Raw genomic sequence first — 13455 nt, 5'->3', positions numbered from 1 at the left:
TCTAGACATTCTAAGCATGATTGAAGGTGTTCCGGAGCCCATTGTCCCTCCGAAACAAGGGGGGAGAATGTTACCCAGGGTCAATCACAACAACCTCCAACAAGCAAACCCATCACTCAAACAAATGTCACTGCTGAACCGAAGGGTAATGAAGCTTCGGTCAGTATGAAGGAAAAACGAAAGAAGAAAATTGGTGATGATGATGATGATGAAATCGAAGATGTGGCTAAATAGAAGAACAAACGTCCAAATCTGAAAACCTTAAAATCAAGCGAAGTGATCGAAAGATTGAGGAAAAGGTTGATAAAGAAAAGGAAGAAGTTGAAAGGGAAAGGAAACAAAAAGAAGCGAGCGATGCATTAAAACGAAGGAAATCTATATTCCCTCTGTGTACAATGGAAAAGCTTCTCAAGGAGGTAATTAATTCTTCGAGCACACATTGGCTCGAACCGGTCCTTTCATTCGATCTTGAGAATTCCAAGGATTCTCAATTTGATATGCCAATCACCCGAAAGGCATTCATCTTTCATTGTTTTGAGTCAACAGTTGCCATCCCCTCTCCTGACCCGAAGGTTGATTGAGACCTAATCGAATACTATCTTACGGTCTCTCAACTGTAATACCTGACTTGGAGTAAACAGAAGATCACAACAGTCAAGGTGTTGAAACCCACTTCAGCAGGGAAGTTTATCAATGTCAAATTCAAAGTGACCCGAGGCTCAGACAGTTCGGTTCACATGATCTCCCTAGCTGATCTGCCAAATTTGAATCCTCGTGACTGCATTCTTCTGAACAATATTTTGTTTCAAAAAGAGTATGAGCCTATAATTGATCACATTAAGTGAATGCTGGTGTGCTATATTCTTGAAGTCGCAAAGATGGATCAGGAAATCGCCTCTGCCTTGAGAAGGAAGCCCACTATCAAGCCAATAGGAAAGGCAAGCGACATCAATGTGATGATGAAGGGAAAAATCGACCAACAGTTTTATACAGTCATGTTCATCAGGGGCGAAGGTCAAAAATGTTTGTTCCCTCTCGTTGACAAACACCTGTTCTCCACTCCCTTCTTGGAGCATATTCTCGATATCATACACAGGTGCAATCAGAATAGTGAAGCCGATAAGAATATGTTTTTAGATATACTTCGGTGGTAAATTAACTTTCGTCAAACTCTTATTGCCATCAAACCAAAGCTGTTCAATACTGTGAAGAAAATAACCGTTACTCAACCGAAGTGGTCTCTCGCCTCAATTGACGCAAAGGGGGAGATTGTTGAGTCTATGGGTTGCGTCATTAGGCTTAGTTAGTTCGGTCCATATGTATTCACGGTTTGGGCCTGCCCAGCCGTGTTTTGTGATTAGGGTTTAGTATATATATATATAGTTCATGCATGCATTATATAAAAAAAACGCTTCTTGAATACTTCCTTTGATAAGTACTCGAACCCTAGCACGCCTCTAAAGTAGAAGTTCTTCATCGAGCTCTTCTGAGGTGTTGCTGTTTTAATCATTGGACATCCGTTTGATTCATTTTGTGTTTGTTCTTTGGTTTGCATTATGTTTTATTTGTTAAGAATCTATCGATCTTAAAGAGTTTTCAACTCATCAAAGAGGTATGTCATTCTACTAGATTCTTGTATTGTATATACTTCATATTATGCTAGTTAGGATGAAACCTTGGAATATTGAATATTTTCATGTATAATAGAGAAAACATAGATCCAAGATTTATAGGGTTGTATGTGCACCATAGGATGTTGTAGTATACTAAAACCCAACAGTGGTATTAGAGCCAGGTTTTTTTCAATTATACCTGATGCAAATGGCTGAACATCGAAGTTTTTTGTTGGCTGGACAGGGGACTCGACGAGTCCATTAAGGGACTCGACGAGTCCATGTAGAAACTCATCCAACTCATCGAGTTTGTTCTTGCACTCAGCGAGTTGGACCCCCTGACAGCATATCTTCGAGTTTTTTGGCCGGAATTGGAGTAGGAACATTACCCTAAGCTGTTTTTGAACTTATAAACCTGTTTTTGATGTGGTAATGTTCATGCTAATTTCTTGAAGATTGATGATATGAATTATCTTGTTCTTATGAGTTAGTTTAGATTAATAGAAAAATTATGTGATAATTTGTTTTCGGTCAAAATTGATCTAAAAGTTGTTTATAATATGTGTTTTTGTAACTTGTCCTCAAGTTATATGAAAAGTCTTATTTATGATTTTGAAGACTCATAAGATTTACATAAGTTATGAAAATGAAGAGCCTTATTTTTAAATGTTTTAAAGTCTTCCATAACTTGTCCTCAAGTTATGGAACTTGAAGAGTTTTTCATTAAAACTACATTAAACTCATAGGTTATGGAAACCAAAGGTTTTTGAATTGTTCAAAACTTGCCCTCAAGTTTTGGAATTTGTAAAGTCCCCCCCCCCCATGTATACTTTAGTTCCAACCCTTAGAATTTTAATAGTTTAAAATTCAACCCTTACACTATTATACTATTATAGGTTTAATATTTATATATATGTATAAGAGTAAGTCAGTCTTACCGTTAGTAGGCCTCATTCACGAAGCCGGTCTATAAGGGGGTATAAGGTTACTGCCTATAAAATGGCAGTTTAATGGGTGTCCACTCTGTAATGCCCGTGTTTCTAGGCTAGGCATTAATATTGACATTATAGTCTAGGTTAACCTTTGTAACTTGTTTTGAAGAAATCAAAAGGAATTATGTGAATATTATGTGTTTTATGCTTAATTATTAGGGTTTAATTAATTAAGAATAAAAATGAGCGTCAAAAATAAATATTAGATAGAGCCGATATCTATTAAGAAACTTGTAGTGGGCGTGACAAGGATTACGGATATATAAAGAATACCGAAATCCGAGTTATAACGAAGAAGTTATGACATGTCGAAGTTTCGCGACAAAACCGACACGGGGCCGAATGTCGTAAAAAGTGAGTTTTTGATAAACTACTTTTTGTCCTTAGTGATCTAAACGAGACTCGTAGTGTTCGTTAAACCGAGAGTAGGTATAAAAAGAACGCCCAAATCTGACTGCGTATGAGGAAGTTATGATTTTTCGAAGTTTCAGCTTAGCAGTAGACAGCTAAAAACTCGAATTTTAGATCGAGTGATTTTTAGCCAACACAATCTAAACGAGAATCGAAGGTCTCGTCAATAGTAGCACAACGGTAAAAAGACAGACGAAAACGGACGTCGGATGAAGAAGTTATGAATTTTTTACGGATTTCATGTCTCGGTCTGTTAAAAATAATAATATAAAAATTAAAGTCGAAATTAGCCAATGAAGTGTAAACGAAAGTTCTAGAGCGTAATTTTACCTGCGCGTGCATATAAAGAACGTTAAAAACGGAGCTCGTATGCGAAAGTTATGGATTTTAGAAGTTTTGGCGCGAAAATCGAGAAATATTGTCAAAACCGGGAAATTTCGCATATTTGGACTTCGGCCACGTCACCCTCGCTTAAATCATGCCACGTGTTCGAGAATTGCTAAGTATCCGAAGCTATGGCGCATCCGAGGAGCGACGCGTGTGCAGCCTAGTCCGAACCTCGCAAAGCCTGCCGCGTGTCCGACCTTCGCACCAGCTCTCACCCTTTCCTACTGCTTCGGACCCAACCCTCGGACCCAGGCTTCGGTCCACTAAGAAGACGCCAGCGAGGGCCTCGCATGCGCAGCCCACGTGTGAAGCCATCTACCCTCTTCGGATCTGCTAAGGAGAGGAGGCTTCTCAGCCCTTGGATCAGCAGCTTCGGACACTATAAATAGGAGGGTGCGAACCCTCCCGGCTAAAGTTGGAAAATTGGCACTTTTCACCCTTTTTTCAATATTTTAGCTATTTTGACTTCCCTCGATGCCCCGAGATCATTTCCAACGCCCGAAACACATCCCGGAGTGCCCGAGAAGCCCGAGAAATTTATTTTTTCGGTTTCGAAGCCCGACCCTCGCAGAGCATGGTTTCTCAATAAAACTCCCGGTTTTATTAGAAACGACCGTTTTAGGCAACGAAGTGCTGCCCGGTTATCGTTAAATCATGTGAGTATATAGTCACTTTCACCTTACACATATATATGAAGTATTTTCTTTAAAATACGTGCTATGTGTAATTCTATTAATTGTTTAATTAAGGTGACTATTGAATAGATGTTTTATACAAGTTTTAAACTGTGTATGTATATTTATCTACAAATATGTTGGGTAAAACATGGGTAGATAAATTAGATGATGGGTGATGAAATAAAAGTGATTAGAGATATCGATGTTTAAGATGATCTAGTCATCTAGCAGAGTATAGACAACGGCCACAGACTATTTTAGATAGTCCAGTGGAACGTTAGCAGACTTGTAATCGGTAGGTATGTTTGAACTATATGTTCATAAGGTGTTCTCGGACTATATGTTCATTAGGTGTTTTTTTTAACTATGTGTTCATCCGTTAGTTCTTCTTTTTGACAACATTACGTGCCGGGGTACGGGAGCGTATGGGAGTACATTATTAGTATTTTCCCTATACTTTTATTTTGAAGAGATTTGGAGTCTTTGTTTCTTTTATGAAGTGATCGGACGAGGTTCATGAGTCAGTGATATAGATCATGAGTTAAATAGTGGGTGTGTGATGAAAGGTGAGTTGGATAGATGAGATGATCAGTGATATAGATCATGAGTTGAGAGTGAGTGGTGAAATATGAGAAAAGCCTTACCCAAACGTTGGCGTGAGTGGTGCAATATGAGAAAAGCCCTTACCCAAACGTTGACCTCCGTCATTCAGCAGAGTATGGATGACAACCATGGACTATTCTAGACGGTCTGTGGAACACTAGCAGCCTTGCAAAACCCATTGACATGTATTGCGGGGGGGGGGGGGGGGTTCCTTTGGGAAATGGCGACGATGTGACTTCGTGCCTATTTGACATAAATTGCTGAAGGAAAGCAATGTTGTCACCTTATTGGTTGTTTTATGTTAGGATGTCTTATTTGACATAAATTACAGAGGGAAGCAATGTTGTCACCTTATTGGTTGTTTTATGTTAGGATGTCTTGTTTGACATAAATTGCTGAGGAAAGCAATGTTGTCACCCCTAGTGATAATCCTTAGGCTAGGTCCCTTGTGATTGTTGTTTTAGGGACGTAAAGTGAGTATAATAGAAATGGGTAATTAGGGTTATTTTGGTTGATGAAATTAATAAATTTATTGTTGATTGAGAACTTAATAAGTTTATTATTTATTGTGGGTTGAAAATCCTATATGCTCACCAGGCTCCCAAGCCTGACCCACTCAGTTTAATTGTATCACAAGTATCGATACGAAGTTGCTTTACACTGAGAGATTTAAAGAGAAGTAGATCACTAGTGTGAATGAATATAAGTTTTGTTTATGCTTATGTTTTTGTATTGACAATGACATCCCAATGGTTTAAGTGAATAAAATAAATTTCTTCGGAAATGATTTGATAACATATTTATCATGTTTTTCTGGGAACAAATTCCGCAACACTTTTAATCAAATGATTACTTTGAAATTATTTTAAAAGCATAAATTAAACCGGTCTTTTCTAACCGAGAAATTAGGGGATGTCACAGTTCGTATCAGAGCATTAGTTTAAGGGAACTAGGAATTTGTAGGATTTCTATACTTAAACTTAGAATGCTAAGTGATGATTGTGAGATGAGTGTCTACTATATTTTAGACACGAGCACAAGTTTAATTTAGGAAAGATGCCTAAAATGTTTTATGTGTTAAATATTTTATGTTATAGCTATAAGGATGCCTTATATGCTATTATTTGTTCGGATCTATGGTCAGTTGCCGACCGGATCTGGAAACCTTATGTGTGTAGGATTCTAAGCGTCTGATTACGAGATTAGAACTAACATGTAAACGTTTCGAAGTGATAAGGAGATTTATACGTCTATCGTAAATAAAGCTTTCCTATCTTAAGTTATCGCCCAGTACACCGAACGTCTGCTTGGGTGTACAAAACGTTATGGTGAAGACTCGTAGAGAATTGAGTAGATGGAGGAAATGAAAAGCTTATGATAGTGAATGATACCTATCAGAAGATATCGTAAGAGTGGTATCTTGCCTTTAGAATATGTCTAATAAAATAATGGAATGATTGGTGTAATTTTTGAAGTTGTCCCATTGTCTGCAATTTCCATCACCAACCAAGTTGAAGTAGAATTGATGATTGAAGATACGCATGGAAGAAGTCCTAGTAGAGTCTAGGAAAATTTTATGATTAATTGGACACATTCGTATGTGTTAAATTGTTTTGTGATTTTAGGACTTGGGGACTGCGAGACAGTACTTGGGACGAGTATGAGTGGGTGTCAATAGTAGTAGAGATCTATACTACTGGAAGCACAGGACTCACACTTGGATCAGGGAAAGTCACAAGGTTACCAAGGAACTAGTAATTGATTCCGTCTTATTCTAGTCTATCGTTACCATCGTTTCGGTAATGACCAAGAAGATGATTGTTATTCCGACCCTAGTGGTCATATCAAATTGAGTCCGACTACGATGAGTTTGTTACGTGGCTCAGAGAACCAAGTTCGATGTAGCAGTTGACTTAAGTCAAATCGAAGTAAAGGATGATTAAAGCGATCAATAGAAGTATTGCGTTCGTTGTTAAAGAAGTTGGGTTAGGTTGTGTTCTGACCCAAAGGGATAAAGTGATAGCGTATGCATTGAGGTAATTGAAGGAGCATGAAAAGAACTACCCCACTCATGATTTGGAGTTGGCAGTGGTAGTATTCGCCTTAAAGATAGGGAGGCACTATCTTTATGGTACTAAATGCAAACTTTTCACTGATTATAAGAGTCTTCAATATCTCTTTAATCAGAAGGAATTGAACATGAGGCAACGGCGCTGGCTAGAGTTACTCAAGGACTACGACTGTGAGATACTTTACCACCCTGGTAAAGCAAATGTTGTTGCTGATGCTCTCAGTCGGAAGGTAAATCTTGAAAAGAAAAGTCCAAGAGCGTTGAGAATTGAAGTTGTCTTGACAATTGTGGAAATTATAAAGAAAGCTCAAGAGGAAGCTTTAGAGAAAAATGACCGAAAGGAAGAACGTTTGGGCAAAACGTTGGTGTTTGATACAAACGGTCAAGGACTGAAGGGATTCAAAGGTAGGATTTGGGTACCTAAGATGGGAGGAGTAAGAGATCTTCTGCTGGAAGAAGCTCACAAGACCATGTACTAGATTCATCCCGGCAGTATAAAAATGTATAGGGATCTAAAACCCTATTACTGGTAGCCGACGATGAAGCTCGATGTTGCTAAGTATGTGGCCGAGTGTGTAATTTGTGCTAGGGTTAAGGCACAACATCAGAAACTGTATGGGAGTTTAGAACCTTTGCCTATACCCATGGGTAAATGGGAAGGTATCACCATGGATTTTGTGACTAAACTGCCCAGAACAAGGAACGGTCACGGCATGATTTGGGTAGTCGTTGATCGTTTCACTAAGAGTGCGCATTTCATAGCAGCCAACGAGAAATGGTCTATGGATAAACTTGTGAATTCTTACGTGAAGGAAATTGTGAGGCTTCACGGTGTTTCGTTAACGATTGTATCCGATCGTGACAACCGTTTTACCTTAAGGTTTTGGAGGAGTCTATAAGCGGAATTGGGTACCAAGTTGTGTTTGAATACAGCTTACCATCCACAAACCGATGGTCAGAGTGAACGAAAAATTCAAACGTTGGAGGATATGCTGAGAGCATGTACCCTGGAATTCCAAGGTAACTGGGGTAAACACTTACCTCTAGTAGAATTTTCCTATAATGATAGTTTCCACTCGAACATCTAGATGACACCTTATCACGCTTTGTATGGAGAAAAGTGTCGAACGCCGTCATGTTGACTGGAAGCTGGGGAAAAGCAGTTTGTGGGACCTGAAATAGTCCATCATATTGTTGAAAAGTTGAAAGTGATTAGGGAAAATACGTTAGCTGCTCAAGAGAGCTATGCTGACAATAAAAGACAACCGATATCATTCGAAGTTGGAGATTCAGTTTTACTTAAAGTCTCGCCGTGGAAGGGACTTATAAGGTTTGGTAGAAGGGGAAAGTTGAGTCCAAGGTTTATTGGACCATTTAAAGTTCTCTAGAGGATCGGGAAATCAAGCTTACAAGCTAGAATTACCGGAAGAACTGGAGGGTATTCATAATACCTTTCATGTGTGTTAATTGAGAAAGTTCACAGGAGATGTGCCCGACATAATTCCCATTTCTGAAATAAGGTAGGATGAAAACAAGAGGTTAATTGGAGAACCTGAGGCAATCGTTGACCGTAAGACCAAGAAGTTGTGACACAAAATGGTCGATTTAGTGCTTGTGTGTTGGAAACATACGAATTGGCCAAATCTCACCTGGGAAACGGAGAGTGACATGATGAGTCGCTACCCGCATTTGTTTGCTGATGTGTGATTCCGGGGACGGAATCATCCTAAGGGGGAGAAAATTGTAATGCCCGTGTTTCTAGGCTAGGAATTAATATTGACATTATAGTCTATGTTAACCTTTGTAACTCATTTGGAAGAAATGAAAAGGAATTATGTGAATATTATGTGTTTTATGCTTAATTATTAGGGCTTAATTAATTAAGAATAAAAATGAGCGTCAAAAGTAAATATTAGATAAAGCCGACATCTATTAAGAAACTTGTAGTGCGCGTGACAAGGATTACGGATATATAAAGAATACCGAAATCCGAGTTATAACGAAGAAGTTATGACCTGTCGAAGTTTCGCGACAAAACCGGGACGGGGCCGAATGTCGTAAAAAGTGAGTTTTTGATAAACTACTTTTTGGCCTTAGTGATCGAAACGAGACTCGTAGTGTTCGTTAAATTGAGAGTAGGTATAAAATGAACGCCCAAATCTGACTTCGTATGAGGAAGTTATGATTTTTCGAAGTTTCAGCTTAACAGTAGACAGCTAAAAACTCGAATTTTAGATCGAGTGATTTTTAACCGACACGACCTAAATGAGAATCGAAGGTCTCGTCAATAGTATCACAACGGTAAAAAGACAGACGAAAACGGACGTCGGATGAAGAAGTTATGAATTTTTAACGGATTTCCTGTCCCGGTCTGTTAAAAATAATAATATAAAAATTAAAATCGAAATTAGCCAACGAAGTCTAAACGAAAGTTCTAGAGCATAATTTTACCTACGCGTGCATATAAAGAACGTTAAAAACGGAGCTCGTATGCGAAAGTTATGGATTTTAGAAGTTTTGGCACGAAAATCGAGAAATATTGTCAAAACCGGGAAATTTCGCATATTTGGACTTCGGCCACGTCACCCTCGCTTAAATCATGCCACGTGTTCGAGAATTGCTGAGTATCCGAAGCTATGGCGCATCCGAGGAGCGACGCGTGTGCAGCCTAGTCCGAACCTCGCAAAGCCAGCCACGTGTCCGACCTTCGCACCAGCTGTCACCCTTTCCTCCTGCTTCGGACCCGACCCTCGGACCCAGGCTTCGGTCCACTAAGAAGACACCAGCGAGGCCCTCGCATGCGCAACCCACGTGCGAAGCCATCTGCCCTCTGCGGATCTGCTGACGCGTGGAGGCTTTTCAGCCCTTGGATCAGCAGCTTCGGACACTATGAATACGAGGGAGCGAACCCTCCCGGCTAAAGTTGGAAAATTGGCACTTTTCACCCTTTTTTCAATATTTTAGCTATTTTGACTTCCCCCGATGCCCCGAGATCATTTCCAACGCCCGGAACACGTCCCGGAGTGCCCGAGAAGCCCCGGGAAATTTATTTTTTCGGTTCCGAAACCCGACCCTCGCAGAGCCCGGTTTCTCAATAAAACTTCCGGTTTTATTAGAAACGACCGTTTTAGGCAACGAAGTGCTGCCCGGTTATCGTTAAATCATGTGAGTGTATAGTCACTTTCACCTTACACATATATATGAAGTATTTTCTTTAAAATACGTGCTATGTGTAATTCTATTAATTGTTTAATTAAGGTGATTGTTGTATAGATGTTTTATACAAGTTTTAAATTGTGTATGTATTTTTATCTACAAATATGTTGGGTAAAACATGGGTAGATAAATTAGATGATGTGTGATGAAATAAAAGTGATGAGAGATAATGATGTTTAAGATGATCTAGTCATCTAGCAGAGTATAGACAACGGCCACAGACTATTTTAGATAGTCTAGTGGAACGTTAGCAGATTTATAATCGGTAGCTATGTTTGAACTATATGTTCATAAGGTGTTCTCGAACTATATGTTCATTAGGTGTTTTTTTTAACTATGTGTTCATCCGTTAGTTCTTCTTTTTGACACTATTACGTGTCGGGGTACAGGAGCGTACGGGAGTACTTTATTAGTATTTTCCCTATACTTTTATTTTGAAAAGATTTGGAGTCTGTGTTTCTTTTATGAAGTGATCGGACGAGGTTCATGAGTCAGTGATATAGATCATGAGTTAAATAGTGGGTGTGTGACGAAAGGTGACTTGGATAGATGAGATGATCAGTGATATAGATCATGAGTTGAGAGTGAGTGGTGAAATATGAGAAAAGCCTTACCCAAACGTTGGCGTGAGTGGTGCAATATGAGAAAAGCCCTTACCCAAACGTTGACCCCCGTCATTCAGCAGAGTATGGATGACAACCATGGACTATTCTAGACGGTCTGTGGAACACTAGCAGACTTGCAACCTGTAAGTGGATGAACTATATGTTCATCAGCTGTACTCTAAAAACCCATTAACATGTATTGCGGAGGGAGACTCCCATGGGAAATACTGTCGATTACCTACTCTAAAAACCCATTGACATGTAGTGCGGGGGGAGACTCCCGTGGGAAATACTGTCGATTACCTACTCTAAAAACTCATTGACATGTATTGCGGGGGGAACTCCCGTGGGAAATACCGTCGATGAATAAGAGCTATGGACTTAGCACATGGAAAACCCATTGACATGTATTCCGGGGGGAGGGGGGGAACTCTCGTGGGATATACCGTATATGAATAAGAGCTATGGACTTAGCACATGGCAAACCCATTGACATGTATTGTGGGAGGGGGGGGGAACTCTCGTGGGAAATCCCGTCGATGAATAAGAGCTATGAACTTAGCACATGGAAAACCCATTGACATGTATTGCGGGGGGGATTCCCGTGGGAAATACTGTCGATAAATAAGAGCTATGGACTTAGCACATGGCAACGATGTGACTTCGTGCCTATTTGACATAAATTGCTGAAGGAAAGCAATGTTGTCACCTTATTGGTTGTTTTATGTTAGGATATCTTATTTGACATAAATTGCAGAGGGAAGCAATGTTGTCACCTTGATGTTCGCTATAGTGGGACTTGCAAGTCTACGGGTTCCAAATGTTATTTCTTCCGACGTCTTTCATCGTCGTGTTATTAGTCGATAGTATGGTGCAATCATATCACATTATACCTTAAATAACAATTGGTTTAAGGTAGGTAGTACAACAGTAGTTACTATAATACCCACTACAGTACTATTATAAATTCCCATTACTTTCAGTAAGTGACAGTTCCACTTGGAAGCTAATACAAACTATTTTTGAGTCAAGATAGTTATAAACTAGGGAAAACTTACATTTTACAAACGACACACAGAACAGTCGAGTCTAGTACATTCAGTAGAAAGGGATCTATAATGCTAACTTTATGATTCCTTAATGTATGCATTGAGGAATATATATGTTCCGTATACACCAAGTAATCATAAGGGGTACCATGTATGGGTCAGGTCATAGGACACTAATTCAATGCATAGTTTTCTACTACAAAACATACTTTTCAAATGAAGAACTTTTGGAACACAAAACTAGAAACTTAACCAGTAAAGGGTTTAATCCATTTTATTAAACCAGCAAAACTTAAAGGACCTTAGGTGGTTAATTCTATAATACCTTAGTTTATACACCAGGGTTATATATAATTAATATCCGATAGATAGTTGGATGTGTGCCTTCCGCCTCATTCCATGTTCCTTGTTTGGTTGTGGGCTTCGGGCAGATTCACACAATTAACTATCTGTTCGATATTAGATTATATATAACTAGTATAAACTAAGTGATTATAGAAGGAACTACTGTGGTTATCATTTTATAATAAGAAATAAGGGTTTTCTTAAAGGATCATTTCATCAAATATAAAGGAACTATTACAGTTAACTCCGTGAGTACCGAGTGAATACGCAAGGGTTATATACAACGATGACCTAACCAAGAATGGGATGTGTGCCTTCCGCCTTATTTGTCACACCCCAAAACCAGAACGGCGGAAACGTTCTGGGATGGAGGACGTCATGTCAAGTATCACAACATATGCAGTATAGTAATCAAAGTACAACAACCATTGCATTAATAGTAATAATTTTTACATATGTTACATTTAGCAACAACATCAAAAGTAAATACAGAGAATAATATAAAATGCAGCTAGGTACAAGGTTGTCTTCACAAAAGCTTCCGGAGTGTACCTGCCTACTGACGACCTGAGAATACAAGTTATTTTGAAAGAGAGTATCAGCATTTTAATGCTGGTGAGTTCATAAGTATTTTAATGACATTGATATAAATACAGGTTATTCATCAAAATGATCTCACAAATGATGGCAATTAGAATTTACAGAGTATTAGAATTTCTCCCAGAAAATCCTATATTTTCTAATAAAAGTAGTCTTCTACCAAGACCCGATTGTTTTATGTTTAAACGAATGAGTTTCCCTACTAAAAGCAGTCTTCTACCAAAACCTTACTGTTTTATTGTTTAAGGAGTATTTTCCCCCAAAAGTTATTATCATTATCAAAATATAGTTTATACTTTAATGAATATGTGAAAGATCATAAGTAAAAGTAATAAGGAAAATAATGCTTTACTTCAGCAATGACGTTGCTGTTTATACGTAATAAAATACAACTCCAGGTAGTATTAAGTGGATAATACACCTCGGGGAGTCTAAAGGAGTAAAATACAGACTCCAGGTGGTATTAAATGAACAATACACCTCGGGGAGTCTAAAGGAGTAAAATACAGACTCCAGGTGGTATTAAATGAACAATACACCTCGGGGAGTCTAAAGTAAATGAAATACAGACTCCAGGTGGTATTAAATGAACAATACACCTTGTGGAGTCTAAAGTAAATGAAATACAGACTCCAGGTGGTATTAAATGAACAATATGTTGGATTAGATGTCTAAGCCCATAACTATTATTGGTATGTACTTGACCCGAGAGTAGCATGGTCCATTTGGGTTGCATATCATCAGGACAATTTGTTAGGATGGACTTTTGAGAGAAGGTTATTTATGGTTTATTAATATATTATAAGTTATAATATATTAATATGAAATCATATGTTTTAATTAGTATCGATCAAGAATTAATTTGGAATTAATTTAGTGATCAAAA

Source organism: Lactuca virosa, chromosome 8 (assembly GCF_052849685.1).
Source record: "Lactuca virosa cultivar CGN04683 chromosome 8, Lactuca_virosa_CGN04683_v6, whole genome shotgun sequence".
NCBI classification, from domain to species: Eukaryota; Viridiplantae; Streptophyta; class Magnoliopsida; order Asterales; family Asteraceae; genus Lactuca; species Lactuca virosa.
This window is presented reverse-complemented; position numbering follows the sequence as displayed.